General features: G+C 41.4%; 1 protein-coding gene and 1 pseudogene across 2 annotated transcripts in view; one reads left to right on the top strand and one right to left on the bottom strand.

Annotated features, from left to right (window-relative positions):
• RASSF8 (Ras association domain family member 8) overlaps nt 1-12,087 on the top strand; it is a 129,587-nt gene that overhangs the window by 28,665 nt on the left and 88,835 nt on the right. The window lies entirely within an intron of this gene.
• Nucleotides 10,797-11,759, bottom strand: LOC132530008 (developmental pluripotency-associated protein 3-like; annotated as a pseudogene).

Raw genomic sequence — 12,087 nt, 5'->3', positions numbered from 1 at the left:
TATGAACCACAATGGTCATGACCAAAGTTTTGAAGATAACTGATTTGAATCAAGTTGAAAATATGGATACTCTACAACCTAGCATATGGCCACCACTGTTCATAGCACTTTATGTGGCCCACCACAAAAAAATCTGGAAGAAAACGAAACATCGATTGTATAAAACATAACTATGGTGTGGTGTTTTTTTGTTTTTGACCTCGGTGCGCGGCTTGTGGGGATCTTAGTTTCCCAACCAGGGACTAAACCCAGGTCCTCAGCAGTGAAAGTGCAGAGTCCTGACCACTGGACTGCCAGGGAATTCCCTATGGTGTGGTTTATACAGTGGAGTACTGTAGGACTGGGGTGATACTGAAAATGATGAACAACCGATACAGCGTGGGCACCACCCCGTCAGAGTGGATGCTGCCCGGAAACAGCCAGCCTCAGCCCGCACCTGTGCATGTCACCCCTTTTCCCAGCTTTGAAAATGAATGGATCACTGATTCAGACATCAACATAATGTTAAGTGGAAAAAGCAGGATGCAAAAAAGATCGTATATAGTCTGATTCCACTTATATGAGGTTCAGAGATTTGAGCAAACTAAATAGTATATTGTTTAGGGATACACGAACATGTGATTAGACTGTTTTTTAAAAGGCAAGTGTACACACAGAATTTAGGAGAGTTATCACCTGTTAGTGGAGGATGAGGGAGTGGATGAGGAAGCATCAAAAGGAGCTTCAGAGGTGTTAGTAATTTAGTTTTTCTTCGTAAAATTGCTTGTGGATACACGAGTGTTCCTTTGTAATTCTTTATATTTTGTACCTGTTTAACATTCAATGAAAATAATTTAATTTTTAAAAAAGCCAAGGAGGGATCAACACAGGTAATAAATCTTTTGTGCTGATCAGGCCATTTTTGGAAAGGCATCTTTAGTTTTGGGGGCCAAATTTTATGAACATTAGCAAACTGGAATATGTCCAGAGGAAAACATCCAGGGTAGTGGTATAAACGTGGTCTCGAGCCTTTCATTTTTCAGATGCAGATCACGTGGATTCTGAGTGTGGGGAGTTTTGTTCTCCCCCAGTCTGTTGGCTAGTAGAAGTGGGAAGTGAACTCTGGTCTGTAAACTCTCAGGGTCATGTGCTTTTGCTGCACTGTGCAGAAAGGCGTTCCAAAAAAAAGTCCCACAGTTGTTCTGTAGTTTGCTAAAGGTTTTGTGTTTTTCTGTCAAATGCTGTAATTGTAGACCCTGTGGCATGGTGTAATATACCAAATAACAGCTCAGAAACGGGATCTTTCATTGCTGGGTCAGGCAAGCCCTCTGCTGTCCATAGCTCCTAAGGGCAGCTCTAGACTCAGGTTGTGTCCATCGCAGGGACACACACACGGGTAATTTAGTTTGGTGCCTTTTGGGGAGAGGCAGGCTCAGTCCAGGGTTTGCTCTTTGGCTGTGCAGGGAATCAGTTTGACCAGGGCCTTAGCTAGATAAAAGCATGGAGGGCTGGGCAGATTGTGGCCTTTGTCTAGGTAATGATTACTTGAAGTAAAGGAGTAAATTAGCAATTACTGAGTGTCTGCAATGTGCTAGCTGTTGTTGGGCATTTAAGACAATTTTTTTAGAGCAGTTTTAGGTTTGCAGTAAAACTAAGGGGGAGTTAAGATTTCCCATTTACCCGCTGCCCCCCTCACACGCATAGCCTCTCCATTATCAACATTCCTCACCAGAGTGGTACATTTGTTACAACTGATTAACCTACAGTAACACCTCTTTATCACCCAAAGCCCATAGTTTACATTGCAGTTCACTTTTGGTATTGTACATTCTGTCTGTTTGGACAGACGTATCCAAATGACATACAAATAATGATAGGTATCCACCATTATAGCCTCATACCAAGTATTTTCACTGCCCTAAAAATCCTCTGTGCTCTGCCTGTTCACCCCTCCCTCTCTCCTAACCCCTGGCAATCCCTAATCTTTTTACTGTCCCCATAGTTTTGCCTTTTCTTCAATGGCATATACTTGGAATTATACAGTGTATAGCCTATTCATATTGGCTCTTTCACTTAGTAATAGGCATTTATGTTTCTTCTGTGTCTTTTCATGGCTCATTAGCTCATTTCTTTTTAGTGCTGAATAGTATTCCATCGTCTGGATGTAGTTTATTTATCCATTCATCTGTTGGAGGACATCGTGGTTGCTTTCAAGTGTTGGCAGTTCTGAATAAAGCTGCTGCAAATATCCATGTGCAGGTTTTGTGTGGACATAAGTTTTTAACACCTTTGGGTAAATACCAAGGAGAGCAGTTGCTGGATTGTATGGTAAGAGTATGTCTAGTTTTGTAAGAAACCACCAAACTGGCTTCCAAAGTGACTGTGTCATCTTGCATTCCACCAGCAATGAATGAGCTCCTGCTGTTCCACAGTCTTACCAGCATCTGGTGTTGTCAGTGTTCTGGATTTGGGCCATTCTAATAGGTGTGTAGTGGATCCCATCGTATTAATTTGCATTTCCCTGATGACATATGCTGTCGAGCATCTTTTCATACGTTTGTTAGTCATTTTCACATAAAAATATTCTGTTCCATTGGGAAGAAAGTGGTCTTACCCCATCTTACTGATGTGGAACTTAGGGAAGGATGGCTGAAATCGGTATTTGGGGGAGAGAAGGCCTTCCTGTCAGGAGAGCCAGCTCGCCGAGTCCTGGCTAGAGGCAGTGTTTGGGGGAGGTTAGGAGCACAGACTGCAGTAGCAGGGCTGGGCACATGTACAGACACTCTGCTGTTTGCTGGCTGGGGGACATAAGTTATCTGACTACCTCAAGTCTCTCGCCTCATCAGAAAACGAGGGATTGTTCTGAGAAGTAAATGAATTAATATGCATAAAGTACTTAGAACAGTGGCCTGGCCCATAGAAAAGGCTACAAACTGACGTGTCTAGAGAAATGTTTTCCTGACTCTGGCTTATGGCAAGCAGTTCGCCTGGTCTCTGTGGCCCTGTAGCAGAGCCTGCCCTCAGTCTGAAGGGGGTGAGGTAGCTACATCCAGTCTGGTTTCCCCAGCATCCCAAGTTGGGTTCTCCCCGCACGGAGAAGGTAGGAGTGGCCTTGATGATTTACATACGTCAGGTCATCCTCCTCCAGGATCCTGCATCTTCCAGGGCCATTGAGATGTTGCCAATTAAAAGACACACAGCTGCACTTAGTCCTAAGAGCTTGCTATGCAGATGAGAAACTGAGGCTCAAGGAGGTTATGACTGTTCCAAAGTCACTTCAGCAGAGCTGGGATTAGGACGTGGTCTGTGCTACCTCCAGAACGTGTAGAGGACGAGGCCAGCTTTCTCTGTGGAGCCATGGTCCACTGTGTGGATGCCCTCATGTTTCTTGGGTCAGCTGGACCATTGAGACTCCTGGGTTCCACATGCCCTTTGGGGCCTATGAGGTGCAGACTGTGCCGGCTTCCGAGTCATGCCAGGGCAACTTGCCCCTCTGTGAGTACCTCTGCTGCCCGCTCCTCTTAACCCAGTTTCTTTCTAAATTGTGCGGAGATTAGACATCCATTGGCTTCTTCCGTGAGTTTCCCTCGTGCCTGACCTATCGTGTCCTATGGTCATTGGCTTCTCACAATCCTGATGAAGTTCTTTGTTACTTGCTGCCACTTCCGTTGGCTTTATAATTTTCCCTTCTTCATTGCCATTTTCCCCCTTGTGACCCTTGTGTGTTTCTGCCATATTTCCTGTACCTGGGGGTCCATCACTAGGCAGTGAGCTGGTACGAAGGGGGACATGGTATGAACCGAATCAACGATATGTCATGTGATCTGTGCAGTCTTGCCTCTCAGCTTTCTTTTGATGAACCTGGAGCCAAACAGGACATTATTAACACAGCATTGCAGTCAATACCATATGCTTTCAGCAAGGGGAGAGAGTACACCAGAAATGGACCAAAAACTGTGGGAGGCTGTAATTCCAGAAATGATCTAAGGACGTCCCTTCCCTAAAACACTAAGGCAGGAAATGATAAGGTTTCAGAAATAGGTAAAGTGTGGTCTGCACAAGTGCCTGGCATAAGTAGTGTTTAAACATAAAGATACTCTTTTCTTCAGCTTAAGGTAGCTTTGTTGCTTACGCTTTTCTTTTCACCGAAATGAGGACATTTATTCAAGATTAACATAATCATGAAATAGTGCAATTTAGGAAATTAGATAATTATTTAAAGCATGCTTCAACATGCCAACATACTATAGTAATTTTCAATTTTAATAGTAGAATATTCCTTGCTCTCTATTTTTTGCCTTTTAAACATATGCTAAAAATTTTCTACCAACTCTCGTTTTAAATGGAGAATGAAAATCATTGTCACTTGAAACTAATTCGTGTTATTTAAAAAAGAAATCCCTCATATTTGAACTCACTCTTCTTTATGGCAGGGTCTTTTTAAAATGAGTTCTTTTGAGACCATTAGGAAAAAAAATGGGAGAAAGTTTAAAACGTCCATGCAGAGAACCTTCCAGTCAGAAGTGTCAGGTCTTTAAAAGCAGTCTTGGGATTTTTCTTGTTGTTTGGTAACAGTATTGAACAGATGGTTAATTGATAGCAATAAAGCTGGATAATCAAATCTGATAAGCTAAGAAGAGGTTAACTAGAGCAATCTGTAGTATTTAGAAAAATTTCCAGGGTGATTGGGGAGTGGTGGCTGAAATCAACATTTGAGATTTCATTTGTGTTAATACAAAAATAAAAAGCCACAAGTTTGTTTGCTAATTAACAATTGTTTTCTTTCATTTAAAAAATAACCCCCCTCCCACCTACCCCCACCCCGATCCAGTCCTTCCTTCTAGGGAGAAAAGGAAGGGAGAAATTTGTCAGCCAGCTGCCTGCATTGCCACCTCAGGAAATAGCATGTCAAATTCCTGCTTTCTCTAGACCCTCCTCCTGGCCTTCCCTTCATCCTCATTTATTGAGTGTGCCAGATTTGGCGCTAGGTGCTGGGACTATAAAGAAGAAATGAGGCATAATTCCGTGGTGCAGTAGGGGAGTGGGTCTAACAAATAACACAGAACAGCGTGGAAACCTCCGAAGAATCCTTTCAGTTTGTTTAGAGAAATTGTATGTGCTGAAGGGCTGTTCACAACCTTATCAGGGCTTTTTTTTTTTTAACCTTTGTAGTTTACTTCATTTAAATTAAAAGCCAATTAACTTCTTTGTGTTTTTCCCAATCTCAGAAGGCATCTCTTTCAGAGGGGTGTAGCGATTCCGCCTAAATTCTTCTGCAAACTCACTGTGCCTTTGCAGAGCCTTGTACTTTCTGAGCAGCAGTAAAGACAGCTTTATAATGTCTCCTTTGCAGAAGGAGCCGGCTTCTGCTTCCTTTTCCATTCTTCAGGTCTTTTTCCTTCGTAACATTTCTATCAGTTTGATGTTTTCTCTTAAAACTTTGGCCCAGCCATGTGTTCTGTCCTAATCACTGGACCACACCAAGGATCATACTGTTCCTTTCTTTAATACGTCCCAGTATCACATTTGTCTGATAAGTGTTCTATAGGGAAACACAGCTTCTGTTAGTGTGGTTATGTTTGTCTTTAATCTATATGCATTTAACAGCGTGTTTGGGTTTTTGCCAACTCCAATTGGAGTAAAAGATCTTCAGTAAAGACACCGAGATAATTTGGTGAATACTTTATCCAAACTCTGTAGTTCATCCTCTGAAAACAACTCTCTGGTGTGTGGGATATGAACATGTTATCCAGGGGAAAGTAATCATTGGATAGCTTGTCTTGGTAAAGTTTATAAAATGCATTTGTAAAATGCATTGGTAAAGTTTATAAAATGCATTTCTCAAATTGGCCTAAAGAAAAATGATTGCTCAGCTATTTAAAAGACAATTGATCATGTCCTTTGCTTGTCGTATCCTTCTCCTTTGTTATTCTTCTGAGTTCCTGTATGACATTTAATAACAAATCAGAAGACTAAAGTAACAAGGATGCATTTGAATTCCTATGGTTTGTGGATCAGTTTGTTAGGCCAGAAAGGGAAGGGGCAATAGAGTGAGAACACTTATCACTAGGACCTGCCTGGGTTATGTGAACTAACCTGGGATGGGAGTCTGGTAGGAAAAAAGCAGGATCTTTGAAATCTTGTGCACCTGAATTCAAATCAGGCGAACCTGGAAAGGAACCAAATCTTTCTGAAATCTTAGTTTCCTCTTCTGCCAAATGGGGACTGTAGAATTTACCCTCACAGGGTTGTGAATAGTGGCTGGATTGTACAGTGTGTGGCCAGGCACTTATTTACTGTGTGCCTATTATTACTTCTTAAAGGGTAGGGACTGTGTTCAAATCAAGTCATCTAATCTTTCTGAATCTCAGCTTTGTCATCTGGGGACTTCTAACACATTAATATGAAAAAGCTCAGAAAATTTACAACATAATACAAGTATAATGACTTATTTCACAAAGGCTTCCTGAATATCCACCAGGATATGAACTCTACTATAGGCTTTCTTTTTCAAGTCTCTTTGGTGCTTCCAAAACATTTATTTGGTATTATTATCACTAGATATTAGTTACATCTCACAAATATTGCACAGTTGATAGAAAGGAATACATATCTTATTTACCTTTATAATTTCTCCTGTATTTTAAATGTAGTAAGGGCTTAGTAAATGTTTATTAAAAGTGAATTTTTTTGTTGTTATTACCATTGCCCTCTGCTTTACAAACTGATATAGCTGATAGCATCATAATGGATTCATTTCCACAGAAAATCTACCTCATTGTCTCTGTAGTCATTTTATGGTTTTAACATTACATATGGAATATGTAAAACCCAAGATACTTTTCTTATTACCATCGTATGTTGCTCTTAGCAGAGCCTGATACCATCATAATGGATTCATTTCCACAGAAAATCTACCTCATTGTCTCTGTAGTCATTTTATGGTTTTAACATTACATATGGAATATGTAAAACCCAAGATACTTTTCTTATTACCATCGTATGTTGCTCTTAGCAGAGCTGAATTATATTCAGAGATGTACGATGTCTGTGAGTTTTCGTATCGAAGAAGAAAAAAGAAACTTTGAATGTTCCTACCCTTCTTTCCAATTTTTGTATTTGTGGTTTTAATTTTTTTTGTGAATACTTATGAAAATGTGCTATCGCATTTTATTTACAGTTGGGTATTTAGAGTTGAATATTTAGATGGTTTTCTCTTTTCAATAAGAAAGAAGTGTGCTTTTTGAACTTTTCTGGCATCTTGGAGAGTAGAGAGTAGCTTCCTCCAAACCTTTAGACTTTTTCTTATATCACCTGTGAGACTTGAACAGCCAGAGCAGTAAGCTCTTTTCTGGTTTCTACAGTAATAAAAATGACCCTACTGTCCACTGATTACCCATCCTGGTGGGCCTAGTTTGGAGGAAGGAAGAGAATATATCCAGCAATTAATCGGCAGCCACTAAGAGACATCTACAAGCAAATGAAGGGCCTGCATTCTTTACTGATGAAAAAAAAAAGAAAGAAAAAAAGGCAACACCTCTTGAAACTGGAATTTACTTTGCTCTTGAGTTGTTCTTAGTCATTCTGTTTTGCTTGTGCTCAGTGTATAGGAGTTGCAATAAGCTGATATTGTGTTCATTTACGTCAACAGCTTCTGTTTGCATTCTTATAGACTAATTTAAATAAAGGCTGTGTGGGTGATAGTAGAAATATTAGTTATCTATAGCTGCAAACAAGTTGCCCTGAACTTAGGGACTTAAAAACAATAAACAGTTTTTATCTCACCTTGTTTCTCTGGATTAGAAATCCAGGAATGCCCTAGGTGGGCAGCTCTGGCTCAGCATCTTTCATAAGGTTGCAGCCCAGATTTCCTCCCGTATTGTAAGTAGTCCACAGGAAGTCTTCACTGGGGCTAGAAGATCCGCTCCCAAGGTGGTTTGCTCACAAGCCTGGCAAATTTGAACTGGTTATTGGCAGGAGGCCTCTCTGTTCCTTACCACGTGGATTTCTCCATAGGGCTGCTTGAATGTCTGTATAACATGAATAAGTGACCAAAGAGAGCAACATGGAAGCTGCATAGTCTTTTATGACCTAGTCTGGAAGTCACACATCATTTCCACAATATCCTACTGGCTCTACAAGTTAACTCCACTCATGTGGGAGGAGAATACACAAGGATATGAAGACCAGGAGGCAGGGATATTTGGGGATTATCTTGGAGGCTGGCTACCGAAGTAGGAGAATGTCTGATCCTTACACATATTTAGAAGTGTCCAGTGGATGTTTAAATAACCTTAATTTTAACTTTAACAAAAATAATATAATTATTGGAATGTAGAGGTTTCCAATTTTTATCCCTTTTTTCCCAAATTGCACATGTTGGTATAAGTTGATTATTGGTCCATTTCAATTGCTTATATAATACCTATTTTTCAGAGATATAGTCATAGAATTATATCTAGGTAAAAGAAATCATTTAGCTAGGCAGGGCTTTCACTGATGATAAGCTCAGCACCTCTCAACAACCCGTTACTATTCTGTAAAACCCTCTGAATTCATCGAGCCCTCAGTTGACATTTACTGAGCACCTCTGATGTGCTAGGCAATATCAGTGCAAAAGGTCTCTGCCCTCAAGCAGAGCCAACAGTCTGTTATAATCTGTGCTAAATATTACAGTAGAGATACATAGTGGAGATGGTGAGGTCGGTTGTTGAAGGTCATGGGCTCTGAAGTCCGTTTGCCTAAGTTCAGCTCCTGGCTCCCCTACTTATTAGCTGTATGACCTTGGGCCAGTTATTTAACCTTTCTATTGAGTTTTCTTTCCTGATCTTCCCTTGTTACAGCCTGCCTACCTCATCAGGCTGTGAGGATTTAGGAAGCCGTGCCAGTGAGTAGTGTTAGCCAGCCACTTGGGAGCACCTGGAATGATCAGTTTGGATGAGGGAAGGTACCAGGGGCTGGGAGACTTTTGGGTAGTCTCTTGGAGGGTGAGTTGGTGGGGCCTCGGCACGGGACACCAGCATGAAGGAGGGCTAGAGGCCGAGAGGCTGAGCCATGGGTGAGGCTGGGCATGTCATGTGGTGGCTTCGGGAGGGTGTCTGGAAATGAGCTAGCGGCATCCTCTGCGAGGATGCAGAGAGACTCATGTAGAGCACCGGGACGTTGTCCACTCTCTGAGAGCACCCCAGTTTAAATCTCAGCTTTCTTACCGCCTCTGTGAGTACTCTCACAGTTGCCAGATCTTACGTCTGTATTTGCAGTGAGGAAAATATTGTCACTGCAGTTACGGGCCAAACAAAAGAAGTTTGAACTTCTTTGGTGGAGGCTTTTAAAAACACTAGAATGATAGGATTTGTTCTTTTTTTGTTTGCTTTTTTAAAGTGGTCTGGCTAAAGGGTGGACGATGGGTTGAATAGTTAGGATGGTTGCAGTAATTGGTGGGGAGACGATTGAGACCTCACTGGGGACTAGAGAGGTGAGGAGAGGTTTATCAGAGCTGAGTCCTGAGGACTGAGTCCTTCCTGTCGGGTGTGGCATTTCCCACATTCCTAGGCCACCGGCAGAACTAGGACACATGCCGTCCTATCCTAAAGAGCCTCGACTCATCCAGAATTTTACAGTGATAAAAATCTGAAAAGGAGAGATTTTAATGTCAGCATATATGTAAGTTAGTGTCATTTTGAATTATATATGAGGGAATAAGCACCATAATCATCTTAGCCTTTAAATGTCTGGCTCTGGTAGTGATAACGTTATTTTATGGACAAAAGAAGATAACGATTATGTCAATTCTAGAAACTACTTTTCAGGTGCCCACTTCCCATTTCCAAAAAACTTTCTTGAAAACAAAACTTAAAAGAGTGGTGAGGCTTTAAAGAAGAAAAGATGGCTAGGAAAAGAAATTTTGAATTAGATAAATAAGAATCCCTTTGCCAAGCAAACTGGATTCCAGATAGCTTCTAGGCCCAAGGTGGGAATCAGGGTGGTTAGTCTATTTCGCCTCTTCTCACATGGCTCTGAATTCGCCACCCAGTCCTCTGCCAGTCCTCTCTCCCAGCAGAGTTGACCCTTCCTCACTTTTTGGGTGATATAATGGTCCGTGGACAGGCTCTTTTACCAAAGGTGCATCAGCTTCAAATGTGTCTGTCTTCTAGCTTCTTTAGGAGGTAGGTCTAGTTGAAGCCAGATGGCTCTAACCCATCTAATAGAAGAGGATGAAACAGGAATTCTATGGTATCTAGTTGGCTTAAAGCCTGTTCATTTTCATTAGAAAAATATTTTAATGTGACTGCTACTCTGTCTCTTTTAAAACTTGGAAGCATGCACTAATGCACTTTTGCACTTGCAGCTATGACACCATGGAAAAAGTAATCTGGAAATGAATGGCATTTTTATAACAACTATTAACTTATATGAAGTACTTGTCTAGTAACCAGATTTGGAAACAGTGTCTCTGTCCAGGGCTGTAGAAGCTGAGCAGGGAGAACCCGGCTCTGGAAGGGAAAACTTTGGACTGACTTCCCGCTTCCTCAGTTGTGTTTGAAATGTATATATGTATATATTTTCTTTTTTTTTTTTTTCCAAAACAGCACATCAAAAATTTTTGTTACAATTCAACATGCTGTTCTAACAGTGCTGTGGCCAAGTCACCCAACGTTTTCTTCACTTTCCTTCCACACAAGTTAATTTGTTTCACAAAGTGGAACTAAAGTATATTTAAGTCATTCAAATGCAAGCTACATAGATTCCTTATAAGTTACTGTATTAAGGTAGAAAAGAGATGCAAGAAAAAAAGACATCACAGAACTTATAGGATATCAAAATACTGGTACACAGTCTTTCCCAAGCTGCTTCATAATGATCCTAAAATTACCAGCATGAAAAAATAGTACAAGAATAAGGTTTATGGCTCCTTCAACTCTGTGTCTATCATAATAATTACTGTAATACTTATTGTTGTAATAATGCTCATAATTATCCTCAGAGGGCTTCCCTGGTGGCACAGTGGTTAAGAACCCGCCTGCCAATGCAGGGGACACGGGTTCGAGCCCTGGTCTGGGAAGATCCCACATGCCACGGAGCAGCTAAGCCCGTGTGCCACAACTACTGAGCTTGGGCTCTAGAGCCCACAAGCCACAACTACTGAGCCCGTGTGCCACAACTACGGAAGCCTGCGTGCCTAGAGCCCATGCTCCGCAACAAGAGAAGCCACCTCAATGAGAAGCCCGCGCACCGCAACGAAGAGTAGCCCCCGCTTGCCACAACTAGAGTAAGCCCACTCACATCAACAAAGAGCCAATGCAGCCAAAAATAAATAAATAATTAACTAATTAATAAATTTAAAAAAATTATCCTCAGAAGGATCTCTACGAAACCGGCAAAAACGACAGCTACATCTAAATCTTTGCTCTCTTGATCGAGTCTCAGTGTCATTCTGCTGTGGTTCTCTTTGAGAGTCAGACCAAGGAACTCCTTTGCCATAGCGTTTTTTTAATAGATTGGATCAGCCCCTCCATCTTATCTCTCTGATCAGTTAACACAGTCCTCACCCCTCTCCTATAGGGTATGTTTTCACCAAGTAACCACCCAGTTGGTTGAGGTAGACATTCTGGTAGAATGAATGACAATTTGATGCTAGGGTTGAGCGTCAAGTTACAGAGGTTCTTTATTAACACTTCAGGCATAGGTTGAGAGGCAACTGGAATTGCCTGGGAATTTTCATCAATGGACATTTGAGGAGACTCCAGGGTCCAGGTTGGGTTAACCTCAAATGAATCCATTGGGAGTCTTGTCACAGCTTGAAGCTCCTCCTAGACCTTTGCGTTCCAGTGGAAGGTGATGCTTTAGACTCAGATTGCTACAAAGTAGCCTGGAAGAACTATAGAGTTAAGAAAGAGGGAGAAAAATCCAAGCTGACACACCATGGTGAGAGAAGAATCCAACCAATGTATATATTTTCTGATAGCTTGCATCACATTTGGGGTCCACCAGTTCTTTCTCCTTACACTATTTTTGTTTTTAATATTTATTTGGTTGTGCCGGGTCTTAGTTGTGGCTCGCAGGCTCCTTAGTTGTGGCATGCATGTGGGATCTAGTTCCCTGACCGGG

Source organism: Lagenorhynchus albirostris, chromosome 11 (assembly GCF_949774975.1).
Source record: "Lagenorhynchus albirostris chromosome 11, mLagAlb1.1, whole genome shotgun sequence".
Taxonomy (NCBI): domain Eukaryota; kingdom Metazoa; phylum Chordata; class Mammalia; order Artiodactyla; family Delphinidae; genus Lagenorhynchus; species Lagenorhynchus albirostris.
Note: the sequence above shows the minus strand (reverse complement) of the source record. Positions and strands in the feature narration are given on the sequence as shown.